This window comes from Mirounga leonina, unplaced genomic scaffold (genome assembly GCF_011800145.1).
Source record: "Mirounga leonina isolate KUSES-001 unplaced genomic scaffold, KU_Mleo_1.0 Mir_126, whole genome shotgun sequence".
NCBI classification, from domain to species: domain Eukaryota; kingdom Metazoa; phylum Chordata; class Mammalia; order Carnivora; family Phocidae; genus Mirounga; species Mirounga leonina.
In genome coordinates this window covers 8,366,516-8,374,127 of record NW_023270314.1, presented here as the reverse complement: position 1 = coordinate 8,374,127, position 7,612 = coordinate 8,366,516, and the positions used below count along the sequence as shown (strand labels likewise).

At 34.3% G+C, this 7,612-nt stretch overlaps 1 pseudogene; it reads left to right on the top strand.

The window, feature by feature from the left end:
- Positions 1-3,479: 3,479 nt before the first annotated feature.
- On the top strand, positions 3,480-4,418 carry LOC118008973 (annotated as a pseudogene).
- The last annotated feature ends 3,194 nt before the right edge of the window (positions 4,419-7,612 follow it).

Genomic DNA, 7,612 nt, shown 5'->3' with positions numbered 1-7,612 from the left:
ATACCATACTTCTAAAATAAATTAATGAATTACAGCTACAGAAATGACAAAGTAGGTTGTATTGGAATAACCAGCCCAAAGACAACCATTTTTAAACTCTGGTGGTGGGGGGAACCAATATACAAAGGTATTAGAGAGCTATCCAAAGCAGGAAGAAACTTTAGGTTATCCAATACTTCACAATATAAGTTAACTGGATGAGATCTAAGCACACATAGTTTTCCTCTGAAGATATTCCCCAAGTTATGAATAGAGAGGCTAGAAGTCAAGTGGAAAGATAAATCCTATCAGTTTAAGGTTTCACAAGACAGAATTTTAGGTAATCAGAGTATCTAGAAATTAAGGAGATAAATCTCAGAAAGAAATCCTATAGGGCCTGTCCCCAGATATATCCATAAACTCCTTTAAAACCATGGCTTACCTCTAAGCTGAGCACCCATGTGGGACATTCCAAAGAGCCATGTCGTAAAAATACACACACACACACACACACACAAAGTCTAAAGGACTGAAAGACTAAGAAGAGATTTCAGCTTTTGCCCAAAGGAACAGGGATAGCATTTGGAGTTTGAGTTCTGTCAAATTAGAGTGTTAACTAAAAACCTTGAACTTTCCAGAGTTTGTCCTAATAGAGTGTAAAACCAAACCTCTGCAAGTATAAGATGAATTACCAGTAACTTAAATATCTGCTTAAATGAAAACAAACCATCATCAGTTAATAATAAAATCCAGGAACTCTACAAAGTGTTATTTACAATGTCTAATATACAATAGAAATTTATAAAATGTACTGATAAGATAATATGACCAACTGTTCAGGAAAAAAAAAAGACACTAGAAACAGAGTAAGGGATAACCCAGATGTGGAAATAGCAGACAATGTCTTTAGAGAAAATATTACAAATATGTTTAAGGACTTAAATGAAAACTTGTTAAATTAACTGAATATAAATGCAGAGAATCAACAGCAGACAACCCAATGGAAAATATGCATTGGAAATTACAAATCTGACATGAGAAATAAAATTACTGGATAGGCTTAATAGCAGAAATGGTTTTTTAAAATAGATGAATGGAAACTAAATAATGTCAAGAACTAGAGGAAAATGACTTAAAGAATGAAAAGAAGCTCAGTGACTTGTGGAGCAATAGCAAATGTTCTAAGATATGTTGAATTAAGCACAAGAAGTAGAGAAGTAGAAAAATTGGGACAGATTTTACCAATGTGATGATAATCATCAAATAAATCTAAAAACAAACCAAAAAGCTCTGCAAACCCCAAGCAAGATAAATTTTTTTTTGAAGCTGTCCTATTAAAACAGCTGAAATGCAAAAATAAAAAAAAAATCCAATGAAGGCAAATCAGCATCTAATAAAAAAAATAAGATATGTTCCTCTTAATAAATTTATAACAAAACCTTTCAGTAACTGTGGATAGAAGGCAAGGTCTTCACTAAGATGAAGAGCATCTTAATGGTGAAATATTGAAAATCTTTTCATTAAATCTCCCAAATGAGGAAAAGAAATCTCCTCTCACAATTTTCTTCAGCACTGTATTAAATGTGCTCATCAGTGCAATAAAGGGATAAAAGACATAGAAATAAAGATTGAAAAGGAAGAAATAAATACCCTTTATTCCCAGATGACACAATTGCTCACATAGACAATCCAAAGAAGTTTATAGACCTACTACTAGAATAAGTGAATTTAGCAAGATCACAGTTCAATATATTACAATTATTTGTATTTTTTTTTTAAGAGAGAGAGAGAGCGCGCACACACCTGTGCCGGTGGTGGAGGGGGAGTGGCAGAGGAAGAGGAAGAGGGAGAATCTTAAGCAGACTCCACACTCAGGATGAAGCCTGATGCAGGGCTCCATCTCACAATACTGAGCCACGACGTGAACCAAAATCAAGATTCAGATGCTTAATGACCTGAGTCACACAAGCACCCCATAATTATTTGTATTTTTATACATTGACAGCAATGAGAAAAGAACTTAAATTCCATTAACACACACATCAAAATCCATTATATACAGAAAAATTCAGCAAAAGATGTGTAAAACCTCTACATGGGAAACTGTAAGAGATTGTTACAAGGGATCAAAGATGATCTAAATAATGAGAGATGTATCATGTGCATCAATTAAACAACTTAATGCTGCTAAAATTTTAATTGATCTAAAAAGATTAAATGCATTTTAATTAAAATTCCAACATGATTTCTTGTAATAATTGATGAGTTGATGTTAAGATGTATAGGGATATTTAAAATATCTTGAATAGCCAAAGATAATTTTGAGTAAAAAAAAAAAAGTTTCAAGACACACTACATGATTCAAACCTTAATATTCTTTACTATGAAGTTACAGTGATCAAGAAAATGTGTTTGTGGAGTATGGATGGAAAAATAAATTGATGGAACAAATAAAAAGTACAGGTACACATATAAGGCCAATTGCTTTTTGACAAAGACACCATGCCAATTCAATAGAGAAAGAAGAATATTTTCAAAAGTTGGTTTTATACCTGCTGGATATCCATATGGAAAAAAAAAATACTTCAACATCTACATCAAGTTTGACACAAAAATATTTATAAGATGAACTATAGACAACGCCCAAAATAAAATAAGAAAGCTGCTAGATGAAAACACAGAAGTATGTCTTAAGAACCTTGAGGTAAGAGAGGATTTCTTTGAACCAAAACACACTATGAAAGAAAAAAATTGTATTCATCAAAATTAGAATTTCTCATCCAAATATACCTTTTTTTAAAAAAGACCATAGAGATGGGGCGCCTGGGTGGCTCAGATGGTTAAGCCTCTGCCTTCGGCTCAGGTCACGATCCCAGGGTTCTGGGATCGAGTCCCGCATTGGGCTCCCTGCTCAGCGGGGAGCCTGCTTCTCCCTCTGCCGCTGCCTCTCTCTATCTCTCTCTCTGACTGTCATGAATAAATAAAACATTTAAAAAATAATAAAAAATAAAAAAGACCACAGAGAAAATTTTTACAATACATGCATTTGATAAAAGACTCGTATCAACAATACAAAGAATTCACACAAAGCAACAACAAGACAAGTTAATTTTAAAATAATTAGGCAAGAGGCACTTCGTAAATGAAGATAAACAGATGGCTAATAAGCACATGGAAAGATGTTCGATAGCATTCATCATCAAATTAAAACCACAATGAGATCATTTCAAATCTTCTAGAATTGCTAAAACTTGAAAGATTGACAACACTAAATGTTAGTGAAGAAGTAGAGCTATTGGAACTCTCATGTTGCTGGTGGGAATGTGAAATGGTACACACCCTTTGCAAATCTGGCAGTTTCTTAAAAAGTTAAATATATACCTCTCCATGATCCATCAAGTCTACTTTTAGATATTTACATAAAAGAAATTAGAAAAAGAGTATATCCACTAAAGACTGTACAAAAATGTTTGTAGCCACTTCATTTGAAGATGGATTGATTTGAAGATGGATTAGGGGATGATAAAAATCCCAATAAGAAGATGAAACGAAACTTAAGGAAAATTCTGGATAGTAAAGCAATAGACCTTATGAATGTACTAATGAGGCGAAATCAGATCAGGCCCGGGCTTCAATATAAGCTTTTGTCTCAGTCTGGCCCTGTCCACGCCTGTCTTCACAATGTCTGGAGATGTGGACGGTACAACATATGAAGCCTCAGGGCCATCCAAGAAAACAGCAAAACTTCATGTAGCAGTGAAGGTATTACAAGCAATGGGATACCCAACGGGCTTTGATGCGGATATTGAATGTATGAGTTCCGATGAAAAATCAGATAATGAAGGCAAAAATGAAACAGTGTCTTCAAACTCAAGCAATAATGCTGGAAATTCTACAGCTGAAACCTCCAGTACCTTAGAGGTAAGAACTCAGGGCCCTATCCTCACAGCAAGTGGTAAAAATCCCGTAATGGAGCTCAATGAAAAAAGAAGAGGTCTTAAGTATGAACTCATCTCAGAGACTGGTGGAAGCCATGACAAATGCTTTGTAATGGAGGTAGAAGTAGATGGACAGAAATTCAGAGGTGCAGGTCCAAATAAGAAAGTGGCAAAGGCAAGTGCAGCTTTAGCTGCCCTGGAGAAGCTGTTTTCTGGATGCAATGCAGCAAATAATAAGAAAAAGATTATCCCTCAGGCAAAGGGTGTTGTGAATACAGCTGTGTCTGCAGCAGTCCAAGCTGTTTGGGGCAGAAGAAGAGGAGCTCTAACAAGGGGAGCTTTTGTTGGGGCTACAGCTGCTCCTGGCTACATAGCTCCAGGCTATGGAGCACCGTATGGTTACAGCCAGCTGCCCCTGCTTATGGTTTACCCAAGAGAATGGCTCTGTTGCCCATTATGAAATTCCCAACATATCCCGCTCCCCACTACTCATTCTTTTAGCAAATGACAGAAGCTAATTCCTATTGAACAACAAATACAGCACAATACAGAATGTTAGAGGAAAAGCCTTTTTATCCTGCTTTCTTTGAACACATACTTGATCAAAATTATTTGTAAAGAACGTCTTTCCTATTTTTTGATTTTAACAAATGCAAATTTAGTTCTCTACAACTTGAAAACAAACAACAAGGAACTAGTTCTGTGAAAGATACCTCACTTCTGGAAAATACCTTATACCAGCCCTTCTGTCCTAGGGAAATAAGTCTAGCAGTGCAGAGGTTGAATCTTAGGAGGGGTATCAGATTATGTAAAATTAAATTTGTGAAGGATGTATAGAGTCTCAAACACTGATCACAAATAAACTGCTTTGTTGTAAAAAAAAAAAAAAACAGCTTAAAATTACAAATAAATCAATTACTGTCTTAAGAAGCCTGGGCAAACAAATTGTAGCATATTCTTGCAGTGGCCCACTACTCACTCAGCAGTTAAAAGAACAGGCTACTGATATATGCAGAAATATGGGGGGAAATCTCAAAAATATGTATTGAACAGAAGAAGCCAGGTGCAAAACAGAATATTGTCTAGGATTCCATTCATATGAAATTCAAGAATGGGCAAAATTAAGCTATGGCTTATAAGTGAAAAAGAGGTTGCCTCGGAGGTGGTAGGTAGCTGGATAGGTGAGCAGTGATGTGCATGCATGTTTCAGAAACTCTCTGTAGGGGGAAAAAAGTCTTAATTTTAAAAATTATGATTTTCATTATAAATACTGACCTTGCCCATTTCCAGCTACAATCATGAAGTTACTGAACACAGAGTCAGGAATGTGCAGTAACACACCACAATATAGTATTTCCACACAGATGCGATAGACAAATAAACTCAAGAGCATAACAGTAAAATGCAGCAAAATAATTAAGATCTGACTTTTTGATTAATTAATTTTGTTTTAAATAAATTTAGTTGTAAGTTCATATAATTTGCTTTTTAATAATGCCTATGTAAGTTCATATAATTTGCTTTTTAATAATGCCTAATAGTTAATAATAACTATCCTTGGCCCTAAGAGCTCACAAAAATTCCTGAAATATTATCAATCTTGACTGGCAAATTTTTAGAAGCCATCTTCAGTACACCCTTGAAAGGGGAACATTTCTAAGGCAATGGTAATGTTCTATATCTTGGTAGGGATGATGGTTTCATGGGTGTGTATATTTATCAAAATTCATCAGTTCTCCACTTAAAACCTGTTCATTTTAGGTTATGTAAATTTTACTTGAAAACCATATGTGACTGGTAATGTATTTTAAGATATAGGTTCCCGAGGATCATAAATGCTTACTTTTCCTTGAGTCTGTTGAGTGATTTTATCTGCTTATTTCTAAATCAGTTAATTTTTCTGGATTGGAGTTAAAATTTTTTTAAAGATATTATTTATTTATTTGACAGAGAGAGACACAGCAAGAGAGGGAACACAAGCAGGGGGAGTGGAAAAGGGAGAAGCAGGCTTCCCGCTGAGCAGGGAGCCTGATGTGGGGCTCGATCCCAGGACCCTTGGACCATGACCCAAGCCAAAGGCAGACGCTTAACGACTGAGCCACCCAGGTGCCCCTAGAGTTATAATTTTTAAATATTTTTATTAGGGAAAATATATATCAAAATTTACCATTTTAACAATTTTTATATGTACAATTGCATTAATCACAGTCACAATGCTATACAACCACCACCACTATTTCCAAAATTTTTTCATTATTCCAAACAAACTCTGTTCCAATTAACAAATAACTCCCCATTCCCTCCTCCTAACTCCTGACAGTCCTAATATATTTTTCTGTATCTATAATTTTCCTCTTCTCGATACTTCCCAAACATAATCCAAATACAAACAAAGTGATTCATTTATGCAACAATATTCTTTTTACATCCTACTATATGCCAACACTTTTAACGGTCCTGTAATTACAGAAAGGAGCAAAATATTTATCTTTGCCCTCATATGGTAGCTTTGATGATAAATATTTTCTGTCTCTCTCTCTCTCTCACCAGGATTTTAGTGACACATCGTTTCTAATGAAAACATACTAGAACTTAAAAAGATGACTAGAAATAAACCCTTTCGTTTCATGTTCTAAATAGCTATACTGCAGGAGATGAAGATTAAAACATGGACAGAAACATTAAACCTAAGTTTGTCCGTCATCTTGGTCATTTGTTTTTCAACTTGAGTTCCATAAAAGACACAGATAAATTGATTTTATCATATCAGGTCCTTTCTCCAAGAGGTGTAATATTACAATTAGTTCATTATAGAGAATTATATTTTTAGCTGAGACTGCTTCCTAAAATTGTGGATTCCTAACCAAGCTAATAGAACCTTTCAAATTTATAGTGCTTTAAACATTTATGCTTATGACAGCCTTGTGAGAGAAAATACAACAGGAAATAATTTCACATCTTATGACTGAGGAAACAAAGATTGTGTGATTTACCCAGTATCAGATGAAAGATGTGGTACTCAAATCAAGATCAATTTAAGTACTATCATTATGGACTCTATTACATGATATGCATAATATAACTATCCTTGGCCCTAAGAGCATTTGGAACTAATAATAATAGATCTATCAAAACTTTCATGTAACAACAACAACAAAAAAAAATCACAAATGAATCACATAGTATTTTTCAACTTAAAATTTATATTTCACTTGTTTTTGTTGTTTCATTTCTAAACAGGTTTATAAGCATTATTCATTTTAATGATAGTACTTATAGTCTGAAAATGCATGGTAAGCATAGTGAATCACTGTGTCACAAGGGTTAGAACATATTGTCCAACATTCTATGGTCTATATGGCCTGAATTGTGATGACTTTTTTTTTTTTGATAATGGGTTTTAATACCATTTGTGTGCTTCACTTAAATTTTAAAAAATGTATTAGTGATAACATTAGTAACAAGTAAACATTGATCTTATATTGAACAAATTAATTCCCAAAGTTGATGCAAACATCAGTATGTTAACATATACGGTGCTTCTTGTAATTCTTGTGCCTATAAAGCAGCCTTTTCACAGATACGTGTGTAAAAGATCAGATGTGAACTACTTACTAAAGAAGGAAAATATAGACCTTTCGAAACTACATGGCTGTTTCACAAAAGGTAAGTAAAATAAACAAATTCCTTTTTCA